At 37.4% G+C, this 21,919-nt stretch overlaps 1 long non-coding RNA gene across 1 annotated transcript in view; it reads left to right on the forward strand.

Annotated features, from left to right (window-relative positions):
- Nucleotides 1-19,783, forward strand: part of LOC129023796 (uncharacterized) — a 49,604-nt gene extending 29,821 nt beyond the window's left edge. The window contains exons 5-6 of the long non-coding RNA XR_008496928.1: nt 16,501-16,582; nt 18,215-19,783. This is a non-coding gene — a long non-coding RNA (uncharacterized LOC129023796). The remainder of the gene's footprint in view (nt 1-16,500; nt 16,583-18,214) is intronic.
- Nucleotides 19,784-21,919: the final 2,136 nt, after the last annotated feature.

The following is a 21,919-nucleotide window of genomic DNA, read 5'->3' on the forward strand; positions in this document are numbered from 1 at the left end:
GGCATTTCTCTCTCCTGTCACCATGTGAAGAAGGACATGTTTCCTTCCTTCTACCATGATTATAAGTTTACTGAGGTCTCCCCAGCCATGCAGAACCATGAGTCAAAAGAACCTCTTTCCTTTATAAATTACCCAGTTTCAGGTATTTCTTCATAGCAGTGTGAGAATGGACTAATACATTTCCCTTTGCTGTTCTCGTCATAGTGAGTGAGTTCTCATGAGGTCTAGTTGTTTGAAAGTGTGTAGCAGTTCCCCCTTCACTCTCTCTCCTTCTCCACCATATGAGGACAGTGCTTGCTTCTTATTTGCCTTCTGCCATGATTGTAAGCTTACTGAGGCCTTCCAGCCGTGCTACCTGTACAGCCTGCAGAACTGTGAGTCAAATAAAACCCTTTTCTTTATAAATTACCCTGTCTCAGGTAGTTCATTATAGCAATGTGAGAGTGGATTAATACAGAATATTGGTACCAGAGAGGTAGGGCATTGCTATAAAGATACCTGAAAACGTAGAAGTGACTTTGATACTGGGTAACCAGCAGAGGTTGGAACAATTTGGAGGACTCAGAAGAAGACAGGAAGATGAAAGAGAGTTTGGTATTCCTAGAGACTTGTTAAATTGTTGTGACCAAAATGCTGATAGTGATACCTACAGTAAAGTCCAGGCTGAGGTCTCAGATTGACATGAGGAACTTATTGGGAACTGAAGTAAAGGTCACTCTTGCTATGCTTTAGCAAATAAACTTTGGCATTGTGCCCCGCTCTAGGGATCTGTGGAGACTTGAACTTGAGAGAGATGATTTAGGGTATCTGGTGGGAGAAATTTATAAGCAGCAAAGCATTCAAGATGTGACTTGACTCCTTCTAATAGCATACATTCATATGCATTTGTGAAAAGATGGTCTGAAATTGGAACTTATATTAAAAAGCAAAGCAGAGCATGAAAATTTGGAAAATTTGCAGCCTGACCACGTGGTAGAAAAAAAAACCATTTTCTGGGGAGGCATTCAAGCCTGCTGCAAAAATTTGCATAAGCAAAGAGGAACCAAATGTTAATAGCCAAGACAATGGGGAAAATGCCTCTATGACATTTCAGAGATTTTTATGGCAGATCCTCTCATCACATGCCTGGAGGCCTAGAAGAAAAAAAATGGTTTCCTAGAAGAAAAAAATGGTTCCTCTCATCACAGACCTGGAGGCCTAGAAGAAAAAAATGCACAGGCCCCTCTGCTCTGTGCAGGCAAACATGATATTCTGCATTATGGCAGCTCCAGCTCCAGCCATGGCTAAAAAGGGCCAAGGTACAGCTTAAGACATTGCTTCCAAGGGTGCAAGCCCCAAGACTTGGTGGCTTCCAGGTAGACTTGGGCCTGTGGGTACACAAAGGGCAAGAGTTGAAACTTGGGAGCCTGTGCCTAGATTTCAGAGCATATATTGAAAGTCTGGATGTCCAGGCAGAAGTCTGCTGCCGGGGCCAAGTCCTCATGGACAACCTCTACTAGGTCACTGGGGAAGGGAAATGTGGGGTCAGACCCCCCACACAGAGTCCCCACTGGGCCACTGCCTAGTGGAGCTGTGAGGAGAGGACCACTGTTCTCCTGACCCCAGAATGGTAAATCCACCTACAGCTTGCATCATGCACCTGGAAAAGATGAAGGCACTCAATGCTAGCCCATGAAAGCATCTGAGAGAGCTATACCCTGCAAAACCACAGAGGTATGGATGCCCAAGGCCTTAGGAGCCCACCCCTTGTATCAGTGTGGCCTGGATTTGGGACATAGAGTCAAAGGAGATAATTTCAGAGCTTTAAGATTTAATGATTTCCCTGTTGGGTTTTGGACTTGCATGGGTCCTGTAGCCCCTTTGTTTTGGCCAATTTCTCCCTTTTGGAACAGGAGAATTTACACAATACCTGTATCCCATTGTATCTTGGAAGTAACTAACTTGTTTTTTACTTTACAAGCTCATAGGTGGAAGGGACTTGCCTTGTCTCAGATGAGACTTTGGTGATGGACTTTTGAGTTATTGCTGGGATGAGTTAAGACTTTGAGGGACTGTTGGGAAGGCACGAATGTGTTCTGAAGTGTGAGAAGGACATGAGATTTGAGAGGGGCCAGGAAGGGAATGATATGGTTTGGCTCTGTGTCCCCACCCAAATCACATGTTGAATTGTAATCCTCAATGTTGTGAGAGGGACCTAGTGGGAGGTCATTGGATCATGGGGGCAGATTTTCTCTTTGCTGTTCTCATAATAGTGAGTGAGGTCTCATCAGATCTGGTTGTTTGAAAATGTGAAGCACTTCCCCCTTTGTTCTCTCTCTCTCCCTGATCTGCCATGTGAGGACAACGCTTGCTTCCTCTTCACCTTCCACCATGATTGTAAGTTTCCTGAGGGCTCCCAGCCATGCTACCTGTACAGCCTGCAGAACTTTGAGTCAATTAAACTTCTTTTCAAGTTACCCAGTTTCAGGTAGTTCTTTATAGGAATGTGAGAACAGACTAATACACAGTCATGAATTTAGCAATGAGTAAGGAAAAGTTATTACTTTTTGTCCCTTACAATAGTGATATATTTGTACAACATTTGGCCCAGAAAAATACAGTTCTTTTGGTATTTTCATGCTGATGAAGTTTATTGAATTGGACTATTTAATATTGATATCATATGTGCTTTTCAATTTTAGATTGTGGAAATGGGCCATAAGTATTTTGAGGACAGAACTATTTTCTTGCTTGAGTCCCCACACAGAGTATTATGGACATTACAGAGTATTATGGACAGTTCCCAACTTACGACGGGTTCAACTTACAATTTTTCAACTTTACAACTTTACTACGATATGAAAACCATAAACATTCTTTATACTCCTTGACTTAGGATGTAGTTTATCTGGACATAACCTGATCATGAGTCGAAGAGCATCTGTACTCAATAGATATTTATTGAATAAATTAATAAAATTGGTGAAGTGTTGCATTATGCTTTTTCTGCTACCTCTACTGGCTACCATTGAGGTTTTTCTTTTTCTTTTGTGGAGGTAAAATTGTTTTCAAATATCTGTCTAAAATTATACTTTCTTCTAATATAATCTAAGAGTTTTCTCTGTGGTGGAGGAATAATGTAAGCAGTTAAAACTCTTCAAAAGAGCAAAGAGCAGAGGCATTGTAGGTGTTCCTTGAAATTCTGATTAGCTGGGAAACTCCTGCAAGGAGATTGGGCTACTGAAAGAAGGGCTCCTTGTCCTACCTCGCCTTGAATAATGTACATGAAAAGCATGTATGAAGGAGGGGAAGTATAATCTTAGAAAATATGCTGCTTCAATGTTCGTTCTGTGATGAGCCATACAGCCATATAGTATCTTCACTATCTATACCATTTTTACAAAATGTATTCATTCAGCAAATGAACAGCAGGCATTTGGGCTTCCTTGGGAATATGTAAATAAATTAATTTTCTTTCCACAGGGTCCATGCATTCAGAGGAGTAATGATTCCTGTCCATGAAAAAAAAAAAAAGAAAGTAGAAAATTTCAGACAAGAGAAAAATTTTCCACTTGGGAGCAAGGGCATGAGGGCAGTGGGGAAGTGGTAGATATACTGACATGTTAATATATTAGGTCTTGTATTTCTTTTGTACATAGTCTCTCTTCTCTGACTGCCTCGTTCGTGCATCTCCACTACTTGAAAAATTATTTAATTTACAAGCATGTGCCAAAGTTCTACATCATGCTTCCTCTAAGATTCTATGCAAGCCAATTCAAAGATTTCTCTCTTAAAAATATTTGTATGAAAAAAAGACATGGCTAGGAAATCACTGTTCAGTAGGATAAAATAAAAGTGCAAGCAAACAAGTGATAGAGAACCTCTCGTTAAAGAGCTTTACACCCCGACTGATGGACTGATATGGAAACGTAAGATGAAGAATTTCCTAGCAGTTGTGAATCTCATTTAGGCTTATCAGAAAATTGTGGGGCAGGGAGAGAGCCAAGATGGCTTACTAGATGCACCCACCAAGAGAGACAAGATCATCAGGTAGACCAACACGCTCCAAATAGATCTTCAAAAATAAGGCATCGAGTGTGGACAGAGGGAAGATGCAGGCCCCAGGCTGAAAGTGAAGGAAGCTGGGAATCCTGCACAAGGTTGCCAAGCACCAGGACATGTTTCTGACACTAAGTGGCTCCTAGAGAAGGGATAAGTGAAATAGGCATAGGCCCACTCTTGCCATGAACCTCCAAGATCCCAGGTCCAGGAGACCCCATGACCCCCTTGGACATCTGGTCCGGCAGGGAGAACTGCCTTAAGAGTTGGCAGAGACAGAACTCCAGCCTGTGTGAAGTCCAGAGGGTTTGGTGCAGGAATGGCTGGCTGCAATGAAGCACAACCATGGGTACTCATCACTCAAGGCTCACCATATTCTTCTAGGTAGCTCTAGTCTGTTACCAGCTGCATCCAAACAGAGGAGGGTTGTCTTGCCCATGGGATGGACGCAGTCTGACCTGAGTAACTCACTGTCTGCTGGCCTCTCCCAGGGTCCTTGCCTTGCAGCACCTGCTGGCAGGGCAGCCTCAGTTTGCCAGCAGCCACTGCCACAGCTCTTTTGCCAGCAAACCCCGCCTAACCATCCATGTGCTTTTACAGATTGACTCCCACAAGCACTCACTCACCTGCACATTTGACCCTGCCAGCATTTTTTTGCACCACCGGCAGCACTTCCCCACCAGCACACACTTATCCACAGCCTCTCCCTGTTCCCTCACCAGCACACACATGGGTAGGGATCCCCACCACCCCACAAGCATGCACATGCAGGAGCCCCACAGGACCCACTATCATCTCTTCCAGGGCACATGCACACAGGGACCCCTCCCACATCCTGCCACTGGTGGCATGCATACACATGGGGACCTCTCACTGCCTCACTGACATGCATGCATGCAGGGGTCTATTGCCACCCCTCCAGAGGACTCTTGCCAGCAGCCCCCATCAGAGCATCACTGTCAGCAGACTGGGAGCACCTTGGGCCTTCCATTGTGTCAGGTGCTTAACTCAATGGGCAAGAGAATAAAGCTGCAGGCCTGTTCCCAGCCCCTCAGGGATAGAACACGTAGCCAGAGTGCTGAGCTGAGCCTTGGCTCTCTGGAAGCAGTTAGAAATGAAGCCAAACAACTAAACCTAAAGTATACTATAGTCAAATCCTCAGGAACATTAAAAAATATGAAAGCAAAAATTCTCATCCAAAAAACAGCAGCTTCAAAGATGAAATGAACATCAGCCCACACAGATGAGGAAGAGCCAGTTCAAGAACTCTGGCAACTCAAAAAGCCAGAGTGTCTTCTCATGACAAAAAAATGACCACACTTGTTCCCCAGCAATGGTTCTTAGCCAGACTGAAATGGCTGAAATGGCAGACATAGAATTCAGAATCTGGATTGCAAGGAAGCTTATCAACATACAGGAGAAAGTTGAAACCCAATCCAAGGAACACAGTAATATGGTCCAAGAGTTGAAAGACAACATAGCCAGTTTGATTTTTAAAAAGAATCAAACTGAACTTCTTGAAGTGAAAAACTGACTACAGGCATTACAGAATGAAAATGGAAGCATTAATAACAGAATAGACCAAGCTGAGGAAAGAATTTCAGAGCCTGAAGGCTGCCCCTTTGAATCAATGCAGGCAAACAAAAATAAAGAAAAAATAATTTTTAAAAATGAACGAAACCTCCAAGAAATATGGCATTCTATAAAGAGATCAAACCTATGACTCATTGGCATTCCTGAAAAAGATGGAGAGAGAGCAAGCAGCTTAGAAAACATATTTGAGGATATTGTCCATGAAAAACTTTCCAACCTTGCTAGAGAGGTCAACATACAAATTCAAGAAATTCAGAGAACCCTTATGAGATAACACAAAAGATGACCATCCCCAAGACACATAGTCATCAGATTCTCCAAAGTCAATGTGAAAGAAAAAATCCTAAAGGCAGCTAGAGAGAAGTAGCAGGTCACCTACAAAGCAAACCCCATCAGGTTAACGGTGGACCTTTCAACAAAAACACTAGAAGCCAGAAGAGATTGGGGGCCTACATTCAGCATAATTAAAAAAAATTCTAACCAAGAATTTCTTATCCAGTCAAACAAAGCTTCATAAGTGAAGGAGAAATAAAATCCTTTTTAGACAAGCAAATACTAAGGGAATCCTTTACCACCAGGCCTGCCTTACAAGAAGTCCTTAAGGGAGTGCTACACATAGAAAAAAAAGATGAACACCTGCTGCCACAAAAACACAATTATGTAGATAGCCCACTGACGTTATAAAGCAACTGTACAATCAAGTCCACATAACAACCAGCTAACGACATGATGACAGGTTCAAATCCTCATATATTAATATCAACCCTGAATGTAGATGGGATGAATGCCCCACTTAAAAGACATGGAGTGACAAGTTGGATAAAGAAACAAGACACAACTGTACGCTGTCTTCAAGAGACCCATCTCACATGCAATGACATCCATAAGCTCAACAGATGTAGAAAGATCTATCAAGCAAATTGAAAACAGAAAACAGCAGGAGTTGATATATCAAATAAAACAGACATTAAACCAACAACAATAAAAAAGGACAAAGAAGGGCATTACGTAATGATAAAAGGTTCAATTCAACAAGAAGTCTTAACTATCCTAAATATATATGCACCAACACTGGAACACATATATTCATAAAATAAGTTCTTAGAGACCTAAGAAAACCTTCCTACTATTATTGTGTTCTTATTAGTGAACACCACAATAATAGTGGGAGACTTCACCACCCTATTGACAGTGTTGGATCAACAAGAAATAAAACAAACAAAAATATTCAGGACCTAAACTCAATGCCTGACCAAATGGACTTAACAGACATGTACAGAATATACCACTCAACAACAATAGAGTATACATTCTCATCTGCACACAGCACATACTTTAAGATTGCCTGCGCACTTGGCCATAAAGCAATTCTCAACTAATTTTTAAAAACTGTAATCATGCCTACCACACTCTCAGACCACAGTGCAATAAAAATAGAAATCAATACTAGTAGAAATCAATACCAGTAGATCTCTCAAAACCATACAAGCACATGTAAATTAATCAACCTGTTTATGAATGACTTTTCAGTAAACAATGAAATTAACACAGAAATTTTAAAAAAATCTTTGATACTAATAAAAACAAAGATACAACATACCAGAATCTCTGGGCCATAGCTAAAGCAGAGTTAAGAGGAAAGTTTATAGCACTAACCACCTACATCAAGAAGTTAGAAACATATCAAATTAAAAACCTCATATCACACTTAGAGGAACTAGAAAAACAAGAGCTAGCCAAAGCTAGCAGAAGAAAAGAAATAACCAAAGTCAGAGATGAAGTGAATGAAATTGAGACATTAAAACCCATACAAAGGGTCGATGAAACTAAGAGTTGGTTCTTAGGAACAATAAATAAGATTGATAGACTGCCAGGTACATGAATAAGGGAAAAAAGAGAGATCCAAATAAACACAATAAGCAAAGACAAAGGGGACATTACCGTCAACCTTACAGAAATACAAAAAAAAAAAAAAAAGCCCTCAGAGGCTACTACAAACACCTCTATAAAACACAAACTAGAAAACCTACAAGAAATCAATAAATTCCTGGTAACATACAGTCTCCCAAGATTGAACCAGGAAAAAAAAATTGAAACCCTGAAAAGATCAATAACCAGTTCCAAAATTGAATCAGTAATAAAAAAAACCTACCAACCAGAAAAAGCCCCAGAGCAGATGGATTCACAGCCAAATTCTACCAGAGGTATAAAGAAGGGCTGGTACCAATCCTACTGAAACTATTCCAAAAAATTGAGGAGGAGGGACTCCTCTTGAACGCATTCTATGAGGCCAGAATCATCCTGATACCAAAACCTGGCAGAAACACAATGAAAAAAGAAAACTTCAGATCACTATCCCTGATGAATATAAATGCAAAACTCCTGGAGAAAATACTAGTAAATCTAATCCAGCAGCACATCCAAAAGCTATTCCACTATGATCAAGTAGGCTTTATCTCTGAGATGAAAGGTTGTTTCAACATAGACAAGTTAATAAATGTGATTAATCACATATACGGAAGTAAAAACAAAACCCACGTGATCATCTCAATAAATGCAGAAAAGGTTTTCAATAAAAGTCAACATCATTTCATGTTAAAAACCTTCAACAAACTAGGCATTGAAGGAACATACCTCAAAATAATAAGAGCCATCTATGATGAACCCACAGCCAACATCATACTGAAAAGGCAAAAGCTAGAAACATTCCTTCTTAGAACTGGAACAAGATAAAAATATCCAGTCTCAGCACTCCTACTCAACATAGTACTGGAAGTCATAGCCAGAGCAATCAGGCAAGAGAAAGAAATAAAAGGCATCCAGATAAGAAGAGATGAAGTCAAACTATCTCTTTTTGCAGATGATATGATTCTATACAGAGAAGACTCCGTAGTCTCTGCCCAAAGGCTCCTAGAACTGATAAACGACTTCAGTAAAGTTTCAGTATACAAAATCTGTATAAAAATCATTAGTATTTCTATACACCAACATTGTCCAATCTGAGAGCCAAATCGAGAATGCAGTGCCATTCACAATAGCCACAAAAAAATAAAATACTTAAGAATACAACTAACCAGGGAAGTCAATGATCTCTATAATAAAAATTACAAAACACTACTCAAAGAAATCAGAGAACACAAACAAATGAGAAAAATTTCTATGCTCATGGATAGGAAGAATCAACATTGTTAAAATGGCCATGCTGCCCAAAGCAAGTTATAGATTCAATGCTATTCCTATCAAACTGCCAATGTCATTTTTTACAGAATTAGAAAAAAAACTATTCAAAATTCACATGTAACCAAAAATAGCTCAAATAGCAAAGGCAATCCTAAGCAAAAAGAACAAAGCTGGAGGAATCACATTATCCAAGTTCAAACTGTACTACAAGGCCACAGTAACCATAATAGCATGGAATTGGTACAAAAATAGACACATAGACCCATTTAACAGGTTATAAGTCCCAGAAATAAAGCTGCACATCTACAACCATCTGATTTTTTACAAAGTTGACAATAACAAACAATGGGGAAAGGACTCCCTATTCAATAACTGATGCTGGGATAACTAGCTAGCCATATGCAGAATATTAAAACTGGACCCCTTTCTTTCACCACATACAAAAATTAACTGAAGATGGATTGAAGACTTAAATGTAAGACCTAAAACTATAAAAACCCTAGGAAAAAAACCTAGGAAATATCATTCTGGACATAGGCCTTGGCAAAGATTTCATGATGAAGATGCCAAAAGCAATTGCAACAAAAACAAAAATAGACAATTGGGACCTAATTAAACTAAACAGCTTCTGCACAACAAAAGAAACTTTCAACAGACTAAACAGACAACCTACAGAATGGGAAAAAATATTTGCAAACTACACATATGACAAAGGTCTAATATCCATAATCTATAAGCAAATTAAATCAGTAAGAAAAAAACAAACAACCCTATTAAAAATGGGCAAAGTACATGAACAGACATTTCTCAAAAGAAGACATACATGCAGCCAACAAACACATGAAAATAATTATCCACATCACTAATCATTAGAGAAATTCAAATCAAACTACAATGAGATACCATGTCACACCAGTCAGAATGGCTATTATTAAAAAGTCAGAAAATAACAGATATTGGTGAGATTGTGGAGAAAAAGGAACACTTACACACTGCTGGTAGGAATGTAAATTATTTCAGCCACTATAGAAAGCAGTTTGGAGAATTCTCAAAGAACTTCAAAAAGAAATATCATTTGAAGCAGCAATACCATTACTGGATATATACCCAAAGGAATATACATTGTTTTACCAAAAAGACATATGCACTCATACGTTCACTGCAGCACTGTTCACAATAGAAAAGACATGGAATCAACCTAGATGCCCATCAATAGTGGAATGGATAAAGAAAATATGGTACATATACACCATGGAATACTACACAACCATAAAAAAAAGCAATCCTGTCCCTTGCAGCAATATGGATGGAGCTGGAGGCCATTATCCTAAGCAAACTAACACAGGAACAGAAAACCAAATACTGCACATTCTCACTTATAATTGGAAAGTAAACATTGAGTTCACATGAACACAAAGAGGGGAACAATAGACACCAGGGTGTACTTGAGGGTGGAGGTTAGGAGGAGGGTAAGGGTTGAAAATCTACCTATCAGGTACTATGCTCACTACCTGGGTAATGAAATCATTTGTATACCAAACCCTAGTGACACAAAATTTACCGATGTAACAAACCTGCATATGTATCCCCTGAACCTAAAATAAAAGTTGAAGAAGAAAAGTAAATGAAAAAGGAAATTGCCTAAGCATTTTATTAGAGATGTGAATTATTTATCAAAAGATTTTGAAATATATTAGGTTAAAATATTTTTTCTTAGACCAAGTCTGGTTCAATTTTTCTTTCTCAGATTCTGCTTTTGAAGGAAACAATCATAAAGGAACTGGTTTTGTTAGAAAAATATCTGAATATATTTTTGTGCTAAATTTATTAATTGAATTTCTTGCTTAGTCAAATTTTATATTTAATACAGATAGCAGGAATGGGAGCTAGGCTGAATTAATACAATACAGCCCTCTCAATAGACAGAGCTGGGAAATATATGTATGTATGCTAACCCATGTATACATATTTATCTACCTTTCTGTATCTATTTATATGTATATTAAATATGAATTTATACTGATGTCTCCAACTCTAATCCAGCAACACAGGGTATATTCTGGTCCTCCCTTTTTGCTTATTTAGAACTTATTTCCATGACACTGAGAATTCTGGCTCTTATTATCTACTATAAGGGTCAGCAAACTTTTCATGTAAATAGATACTTTTTCCTGTAAAAGACAGTAAATATTTTAGGCTTTGGGGACCATAATGTTTCCATCACAACTCCTCAGCTTTGAATTTTTTAATAATTTTCATGTATTATAAAGTATAATTTTTCTATTGATTTTTTTAGCCATTCAATAATTAAAAAAAAAAGGTTTTTTGTGGGCCATAGAAAAATAAGCCAAATTTGGCCCACAGTCCATAGTACGCCAACCCCTGTTCTACAGCACACTTATTTGTTCACTGTAGTGCTTATATAGTTTCAGAATTGCTAATCCATATCCCATGCTAGACAAGTTTACCAACTAAAACACAGTGTTTGTACACAGTACTTTTTGCCTTTATCCTTACAGTCAAAACACTATATTACAAAGTTATTAGGTCTGCTCCTTTCTTCCTCATTTGCATCAATATAATAATGTTATGGGGCACAGGACTACCCCAAAATGTGGCACCTTGGCATTTGAGAAAGTAGCAGGAGCAGGAAGGTCTCTCAAGCCTTCCCTTGTCCTTCTCCCCTGAGGCAGATTATAAAACCTAGGAAGGATTTTCTGAGTTGTCCCTGAAGCAGGTTATAAGACCAATATTCCAAAGGTGCCCTCTCTTATCTTCAGAGATAAGGAAAAGAACATTCTTATCTCTGAAGACGCAGGGACAGAGAAGACTCTCACATGAGAGGAAGTCTACACTTGCTCATTTAGCCATTTCTATCAGTGTTGGTGGTTAAGCCACATTTTTTTCTGTGGTATTTTGGTAGAGGAGCTATTTTCTAATAATAAATATTTTCTATCTATCCATCTAGGTTGCTCCTCTCCTGGCTCTTAGGCTAGATAGACTATAGAAAGTAGGATTTCTTGTTGTTGTTGTTGTTTTCCCTTGGTGTTTGCCTATTGATGTTTCTGAGTTGCTGGCTTCTCCAGTGCCCAGTTTGGAAAATACGTGTCAAACACACACACACACACACACGATTCACCACTAATCACTCTTTTGATCCCGAAGTTGCTAGCTTGTCTGACTTCTTTCCACCTTTCAGAGTGGTACACATCTATTTCTCCCCTGCTGACCTTGGTACTTTGGTTTTCATACATTTTGCTTTAATTTATGCTATAAATCTCAGGCTACATTTTTATTATTTTTTGAAGAGTAAATTATCTTTTAAAGATATTTAAATAATGAGGAAAAGGTGTTACATATTTACCCATGTAGTTACCATTCTGATGATTCTTCATCTTTTGTGGAGATCAATATTTGCATCCTACCCAAGACTTGTTGTTATCTGTCTTTTTTATTATAGCCATGCTAGTAAGTATAAAGTAGTATCTCATTGTGGTTTTGATTTGCATTTCCCTAATGGCTAATAATGTTGAGTATCTTTTCATGTGTTTGTTGGCCATTTGTGTATCTTTTCAGAAAACTATTTGTTCATATAATTTGTCCATTTTTCAATTGAGTTATTTATCTTTTTATTATTGAATGGTAAGTATCCTGAATACAAATCCATTATCAAATATAAGATTTGAAAATATTTCCTTCCATTTGCGGTTGCCTTTTCATTTTCTTCATAGTATTCTTTAAGGGACTAAAGTTTTACATTTTGATGATGTCCATTTTATCTATGTTTTCTTTTGTTGCTTGTACTTTTGTTTTCACGTCTAAAAACTTTTTGCCTAGCCTAAGGTCATGAAGATTTGCTCCTATATTTTCTTCTAAAAGTTGTATAGTTTTAATTTAGGTCTAAGATCAGATTTAATTTTCTTCTATGGATTCAGGAGAGTGTTCTTCTTCCTTCTTTTATGTGTGAATATTCAATTATCCCACCACCATTTATTCAAAAACTATTTTCCCCTATTGCATTGTCTTGGCATCTTTTGACCATAAACGTGAGAGTTTATTTCCGGACCCTCAATTCTATTTAGTTGATCTATATTTCTATCTTTTTGCCAGTACCATGCTGTCTTGATTACTGGAGTTTTGTGGTAAGTTTTGAAATCAGAAAGTGTGAATTCTCCAAATTTGTTTTTATTTGTCAAGTTTTTATTTATTTATTTGTTTTAGCTATACTGGGCCCTGTGAAGAATTTCCTCATTGATTTTAGAATCAGCTCTTCAATTTCTGCAAAGAAGCCTGGTGAAATTTTGCTAGTAATTGTGTGGATCTGTAATCGATTTAGGAAGTATGTCTATGTTAATAATATTAAGTCTTTTTATCCATGAACATAGATTTTTTTCATTTATTTAGGTCTTCTTTAACTTCTTTTAACAATATTTTGTAGTTTTCAGAATACAAGTTTTGCACTTCTTTTGTTAAATTTATTCCTAAGCACATTGTTCTTTTGGGTCCTATTGTAATGTGAATACAACCTTATTTTCTTCCTTCTTTGTATGACTTGTCTTTTTTTTATTGGATGTCATAAATTGTTAATTTTACCTTGCCGGGTGCTGGATATCTTTGCATTCCTATAAATCTTCTTGAAAATTTTTCTCTTCCTAGAGTTAAGTTACTTGGAAACATTTTGGTCATTTCAGATTCTGCTTTCAGATTTGTTAGGTGGGCCTGGAACACTGGTCAGTTTAGGACTACTGCCCATTATTGAGGTTAGACCCTTCTGTGTACTGTATTTAACCCCCCATGAATCTTAGTTACTTATTTATTCATTTATTTGCTTACTTATTTATTTACTTAATTAGTAACGACAGGGTCTTGCTATGTTGCCCAATCTGGTCTTGAACTCCTGGCCTCAAGCAATCTTCCCACCTCCACCTCCCCAAAGCACTGGGGTTATAGGAATGAGCCACTGCACCCAGCTTAAATCCTATGAATCTTGAGGTAAAGCACTATTTCTGGCCCTTTGGGAGCATTTTTTTTCTCTAATCCTTTCATCTGATTCTTTCTCCATCCTCAGGTAATTTTCTCACACACGTACTAATTGATACTCAGTGGGGAACCCTCTGCATTGGAATTCTTTTCCTAGAGTTCTCTTACAGCCCTATCTTTTCTGGCACTCTGTCCTACCAACTCTAGGCCACTTTGTTCTCCAAGATTCTCAGCTCCTCTTAAATTCAGTGCATCTGTGGACTCTTCGTGATCCCCCTCTCTGTGTCATGGACTAGTAATTCTCTGAAGATAATTATAGTGCTCTCTTCATTTGTCTCCCTTCTCTCAGGGTCACTGTCCTTCAGCTTCTCAGACTAATGTAAAGTAAAGATGTCACTAGCTTGGTTCCATGACCCACCATGGATAATAAAATCTACAGATGCTTGAGCCTCTACTATGAAGTGGCATGGTATTCAAACATAACCTATGCACATCCTTCTGTATACTTTAAATCATTTCTAGATTACTTTTTGGTTGTATTTTTCTAAATTTGAGGTCTGAACTCGAAGGAAGGTGATGTCATAATAGTTTTCAGATGGGAGTACAATGTGAGGATAAGAAACTTCCAGAGAGTAGCAACACCATGTAACAATCATAACAGAATTGTTTCATAATAAACATTCAGGAATTTAGTTCTTTATGTCACTGTGCTTAGAGTTGTCTCTAGTCATGGAATTCCCAAAAGTAGAAAGAAACCTAAAAATTAACAGACTCTTTTGAGAATGCACAGTCGGGGTGGGTGAGGCAAAAATCATTTGCCATCTGGGTAGAAGATGCTGAAAGCAAATGATAACTTTTTATTGTCTCACATTTAGAACAGACATTATTCTAAAGACCCTTTTATTTTGTCTTCTGAGCTACCAGTGTCTTCTCTCACTCAAATATAAAATTTGTTAATAAAAAAAATTCATATACAATCACACTAAAAAATAACAGATTATAACTTAATTTAAAAATGTAAGCTGTAGCTTTTAACTTTTCTAAACATATAAGAATATTTTTCTATAGTGTCAACTATATTTAAATATAAATGAAAATACATAAATGAAAACTATTGTTTGGTGACCAATTACTTTTGCTGTTTTCATCTTTATTCACTTAGATTTCTTTAACAATTTTCCAGATAACCTAAGATTATTTTTTAATGACCCCAATATAATACTTAGAGAAGACTTTAAATTATAATTGCTGGCCGGGTGCAGTGGCTCACGCCTGTAATCCCAGCACTTTGGGAGGCCAAGGCAGATGGATCACCTGAGGTCAGGAGTTCGAGACCAGCTTGGCCAACATGGTGAAATCCTGTCTCTACTAAAAATATAAAAATTAGCCAGGCGTGGTAGCACATACCTGTAGTCCCAGCTACTTGGGAGGCTGAGACAGGAGAATCGCTTGAACTCAGGAGGCGGAGGTTGCAGCGAGCCAAGATCGCACCACTGCACTCCAGCCTGGGTAACAGAGAGAGAACTCCGTCTCTAAATAAATAAATAAATAAATTATAATTTCAAGATCCTTATTTAGCTGTAAGTTAATTAAATAACAGTGTAGTCACTGTTGATATTTAAAAAAAACTTCCCAGAAAAGTATAACACCCTGAAATTTCACCTGGTACAAGTTAAGTAATTCTTGGGTTCACATAATTTGAAACTGTGCTTGGAGTTTACAAGAACAACAGTAGCAAAAAATCATAAGGATATTAGTTATTGTAAATCAATTTAGTTGAACATCCATGTTTAAATTTACATGTCCTAAAATTTTTGTATCAGTAATGATTATTTATCTGACCCCATAAGACAAGTATAGAAAAGTTCCAGTTAACCAGACACTTTTGTAAGAAAATAAAATCAAGTACTGTATATATAAAGTACTTTATATTATATTCTACACTGTGATAAAGTAAGAAAGAAAACATGTAACTATCTTTTAAAACAAATCTATCAAAACAGTTTCATTTGTCCATGACTTACTATAACTAAAAGTAATAAAAGAACTTTTGTAATCCTCTCATATTTATCAGAAAAGATTAAAACTATTTTAATTTTGCTTTAACATCATCATTTAGAATAGTTTCTTAAAACTGGCCTTATACCAATGTACCAATGTTCATTTCTTTGCTTCTTATCATAGTAACCTAAAGTTCACCCATATACCTAAAACTTAATTGTTCCCTTTTAGGCACAGTTTTTTTGTTTCTTCCTTTTTGTCTATGCATTCTTGAGACTATTTATTCTAAAATTATATGAACTTAGTTCCTAGACCAGTTACAATATGAGCTCCATTAAATATGATAAATTTAACAACATTGTTAATTTCTATCCAGATTAGTCAATTTAGTTCCACAAAAATGTATAACTAAGGAGGGAGATCCCTTTATGCTCTACCTAGATCCTACCTCAGGGAAAGATTTGCCTCAGCTTCTGGGAGAGACGTCAAAGATGTGTCAGCCAAAGGTAGCTACAAATTTCCCCTACTACCCTGATCCAAATGGAGATGGAAATGTCCAGACCTCTCTACCCAAAAAGGAACAACTCTGAAGAGCTATTTTAACTGCAGAGTGCCCCCATAGGGTTGCCCAAAACCTTTGTTAGGCTGGCACTGCAAGTTGGCCTTCTCCCTCTGCCCATGCCTGTTTAAACCTCTTACCTCCCACAGGTGTTGATCCCTTCATAAATATTATGCATGCTAAGCTCTATCTCAAGGTCTGCACCCAGGAGAACCCAACCTGCAACGTTAAGTAAGTAAATAGTTTGCCTTTGATAATATTATTTATATCTCCAGAGTTGGTTCTATCTCTGCCTATTCTAGCCAATCCCTCAGTCACTGTGCCCAGCACAGGAAACTGTCTTTCTCTTTAATGTCACAGAAGAAGATAGGATATTTTTGTGATATTAGTTGAACAGATTTTCCATTCCTTCTTCATCTCAAAATGGACCTGTCTGTTTGAACTCATGTTTTCATGGTGCACACAAATGACCAATTCCTGTGATCAATTACCTTTAAGTTTCCAGAGATATTTTAAGCAAACAGGCAGTTGTGTATCTAGAATCTCTCTGACCACAAACACAAAGAATTATAAATGACTGTTTATAGACATAGGCCAACATGTGAAAAATTGCTGGGTAAATTATACAATTTTAGCTAAAAGAAAAATGAAAATAAGACACAAAATCCCTGTGGAAGAAACACAAAATAACTTCCTGCAACCAAAAGAAATAACCGATTATTTGCCCACTATATCTTTTCTAGGGGCTTTTGTCATCCCCTAGTAATATAATTGCTGACCAAAAGCCTATGGTACCACACCCGAATCTCCTTTCCTCCAGTCTTATGACATCCTTCAGACATCAAATGACATTTCCAGGCATTCGTGGGAGAAGCAGGGGTGGTGACATTTATTGTAACTGTCCAAAACATGAGAACACCCAGTACTCTAGCTCCAAACTTTCTCTAAAAGTTTTCACCATCAGATTTTGAAAAGCAAAAGCTCTAAAATTGAGTCCAATTTCTATATCTCATCAAAACAGTCAATGGCAGTAGCTGCAGAATAGTAAAGCCACGGAGATCTGAAGCTTTCAGTGTCATTCTTGGTATGGTGTTACTTGACTCAGAGCTGTTCTTACTTCACTCTGGTGAATACCAACATAGTGACTTTAGCCATCTTGGTAGTGCCTCCAAATTCTTAAGGAAAATATATATAACAAATTCATTATTTCAAAGTTTTATTTTAAGTTTGATGCAAGAGACTAAGCCTCTAACTCAGACAAGTGAAATATTTTACTCTTAGTGGAGACACAGGAAAAAAGACTGATTGGAAAAAGAAATCATTGTTAGAATGAGTAAAAAATGAAAAAGAATGTTTGTTTAAAGATATTTAGACTGCTGCTAGATACATAACTGAGTAGGTAGTAAATAATATCACCAATTTTTTAAAATTTGTAGATAGGTTTAGTAGAACAACCCCCAGGCAAATTATCAGGCATAACAATGACTGCTCTGAAGGAGGCTGGTAATTACATCACACTAAGTTTGAGTCGTTTTTTTCCCTTACTCATCTCTAATCCAAATTATCTTACCCTTCAAGATCTAGCTCAATACTTCCTTTGGGAATAGAAATGGCATTCCAAGGTGAAGGTAGAGGACAGGAGCAGAGAAGTATGGTTGGGAATGTGAATACACAAAAATATAGAAGAAAAAGCAGTATGATAATGCAGAAGTCAGGATGAGATCCACCTGACTCAGGTGGACACTGCTTACTAGAGACACAGGAGGAAAATATTCCAGAGATAAATGAAAAATTATATGGAGTCCTCATATTTTTTCAAGTGGGAGAACTACGGTTGTTTGCTTTCTCATTCATATTTACCAGGTTACTGACTGTGCAAGAACCCTTTGATCATGTACCTTACAGACCAAAATAAGTGAGGATGCCCATGTATAACCTGCTGTCTTTCTGGTTTCTTATGTTTTTGTACCAGAAAGGGACAACTTTTTGGGTAACCATAGGTCTCTAGTATATCTGTGATTACAATAAAGATTTTTGATATACCAAAACTGATGAACCAAAATTCCACTGAAATAGCGAGTGAATGGAGTTCTTTTATCCTTTGCAGTATACCAGGGTGAACTTTTTACATGATTTCTTGCTCCAAAGGGAGAGGTGTATGACAAAGTACGTTTAAGGACCCTAACTGATCATAGAAAAAATATTAATGGCATTGGGAAAAAAATGCAGACTAATGAATCCACTACTAAATTTTATCTATCTTGTAGCTCTAAAATTGCACTGTTTAGAATACACTATGGTAGCCACTAGACATATGGCTACTTGAACTTGAATTGGTTAAAATCAAAATTAAGAATTTAATTTCTCACTCACATTAGCCACATTTCAAGTGCTCAACAGACACATATGGCTAGTGTCTACCATATTGGATAGCATAGATTTAAAGCACATTTCCATCATGGCAACATTGCAATATGGAGGATGTATCCTCAATACATTGATATTGCTCCCTCAAAATTCATAACCCCTAGATATCTTATCTCTCTATGTGAGGATAGTGTATTAACTTGCACCTGGACTGAGATAGATAAATGCTTATCTCCAGAGATGTCTGAAAGTCTAGTACTGACCCTTGTCTAAGATAAGGATGGAATGTGCTGGTTAATGATTTATACTGTGCTATACAAAGTCCAAAATTCCCTTGGAGGTATCCTCTGCTGGCTTGTCTACATTGTTTAAGGATGGATAGATTGATGGTTTGCACCTGCTTTAATCATTTACACATTCTGATTTTATTTGTGATCAGTGGAGGATAAAACCTTCAATAAACTTCTGTCTTAGCTTCCTTGATATTAAGATATCTTTCACATATCTTAGTTTTTTATAATCTGAATGCAAAGCACATCCTTTGCAATTGAGAAAGGACTCTGTGAGCTGCTCCTGGACATGTTAAACCCCTCAGTGACTGACCGTATTTTCTTTCTTCTGCTATACTTGCCCTTATTAAAGCCTTATACGTGAAGTAAGTCCTTTCAATTGTCTGACCCTGGGTGATTGTTATACCCTTTGATATAGTTTGGATATTTGTGCCTTCCAAATCTCATGTTGAAATGTGATCCCCCATGTTGGAGGTGGAGCCTAGTAGGAGGTGTTAGGGTCACAGGAATGGATCCCTGATGAATGGCTTGGTACACAGTAATGAGTGAGTTTGTGCTTTATTAGTTACTGTGAGATTTACTTGGTAAAAAGAGCCTGACAACTCCTCCCCTCTCCCTTGCTCCCTCTCTTGCCATGTGACATGCTTGCTCCAGCTGCACCTTTTGCCACAATTTTAAGCGTTGTGAGTCCCTCAACAGAAGCTGAGCAAATGCTGGCACCGTGCTTCTTGTACAGCCTACAGAACTGTGAACCAAATAAACCTTTTATTTTTATAAATTATCTAATCTCAGGTATTCGTTTATAGCAATGCAAAACAAACACACCCTTAAACCCTATATTTAAGGCTGAGACCTTGGACCCTCCTCCTAAAATTTACCTTAAAAGGTGAAGCAAGCACTAGTCTTGGAGACTATAAATTGGAAAAAATGGCAAAGCAGTAGGTGTTCCAGTCTTTGCTTTAGGCCTGAGTAAGAGGCCATAAAGATGCCTGTGGAATCCTAGATCTTAGTTCTGGGTGTAAGTAGAGGGAAACTGGGGAATAACATAGGCACAGCATAGACAAAATTTGGCCAACAGATCCTAGTCTCCCCACTTCTGTCAGGAATATAACTCAAAGGTGGAAGGAGGACTGAGCTTACAGATGAAATTCAAATAGGGACTGACAGTTATTTCTGTTGGTTCATATGACTTCTATTCTAGAAACTGTCTCTGGGGCTGAAAGCATTGTAGGATATCAGGGAATGAAAGCTGCAGTATAATGAAAATTGAACAATTAAATCAAGGTCATCCACCAAAGGCATACAGTCTAAATACAGAATCCACTGTCTTCCATAAACTATTTGTTTTGAGTGTTCTTGGATTAACTTAGAGACAGCTTTATGTTCTGGGTACTATAGAGGCTTTAAATGGGATATTCATTGTAAAGCACATGTGAATAAAGGAAATAATCATGAAATATAAGAGAACAGCAGAAACATTTACACACAGAAAATGCCTTGTAACCTTAATCAGGATAAAGAAAGAAAGAAACACTAAGAAAAAGTCTAATATTAGAGAACTGGTTTAATGAATTATGGTAAAGTGATGGAATATTATGCAGGTATTAAAATGATAGTTAGGTTTATGTAGAAACATAAACAAAATGTTTCATATAATGTTAAGTAAAACCAGCAGAACACAAAGTGGCATATCATATATGAGAGCATAAAATATATGCAAATTGAAGGAAATATATTAAAATAAGGTATTATGATTGGGAGTGGACCATTTTTATATTAAAATGTACTGTTATATAGACTGCCTAGAGGTATACATTAATATATACACCTTCTGTATGTGTACATGTATATGTAAACATAAGACATATAGTGGTGAGCACATTAGTCTGGATATTGTTTAGACATTGTCTTTTTTGTAGACATTGTCTAGCAACACTTACCAGTAGAACATGTTGTAATGATGGAAATGTTCTTTAAGTCTATGCTGTCCAATATGGTAGACACTAGCCACATGTGTCTGTTGAGCACTTGAAATGTGGCTAATGTGAGTGAGAAATTAAATTCTTAATTTTGATTTTAACCAATTCAAGTTCAAGTAGCCATATGTCTAGTGGCTACCATAGTGTATTCTAAACAGTGCAATTTTAGAGCTACAAGATAGATAAAGTTTAGTAGTGGATTCATTAGTCTTCAATACATTGGTTTTCTCCATCTGTCTCCATTGCTTAAGGTGAAAAGTACTCTTGTTTAACATTAAGTTTGCTGAAGGACACATGACAAGTCTCACAAAAGTTGCTTGGGTTTATTTCTTTTCTTCAGGTTGAGGATTTTCAATTTAATAAATCCTTTGAACTTTAACTGATCAATTTATTGAGTAGCTAGAAGAAGTTAGGATAAGAAAAAAGATCTGGGAGCTACAATCAAAGAGACTCTCAGTTGCCATTGGAAAAGTGCTACAGGGCATCTTAGAGCAGATGGGTAAATAGCTATTCAATTCACAGTCTTATCCAACTCTGAAAGAGAAAACTATAGGGAAATCTTTCCAGCAGCTTCTCCATATACTTTTCTCAAGAGACCAGTTATCCACAGGAAAATGAAATGTGCTGAACTATACCTGGGGGCTATGACGTTTGAGGGGACACAATTCACCCCATAACAGGCACATATTGAAAACCAGGCTGCTTATCAAAACGTCTAAAGCATCCTTTTCTTTGCACTCCTCTTCCTCCACTTGACATGAGCTGTCATCAGGATAGGCTGTGGTTGACACTGCCTTCTGTCATGGAGGAATAATTTCCTCATGGCCAAAGTAACAAGACGTGTATATAAGGAGGTAGACATAACATAGTCTTCTGGCCAGGAATCAACTGTGACATAACTAGGTGGTTTATGTTAAACATGTGAGTTTTCA

Source organism: Pongo pygmaeus, chromosome X (genome assembly GCF_028885625.2).
Source record: "Pongo pygmaeus isolate AG05252 chromosome X, NHGRI_mPonPyg2-v2.0_pri, whole genome shotgun sequence".
NCBI classification, from domain to species: domain Eukaryota; kingdom Metazoa; phylum Chordata; class Mammalia; order Primates; family Hominidae; genus Pongo; species Pongo pygmaeus.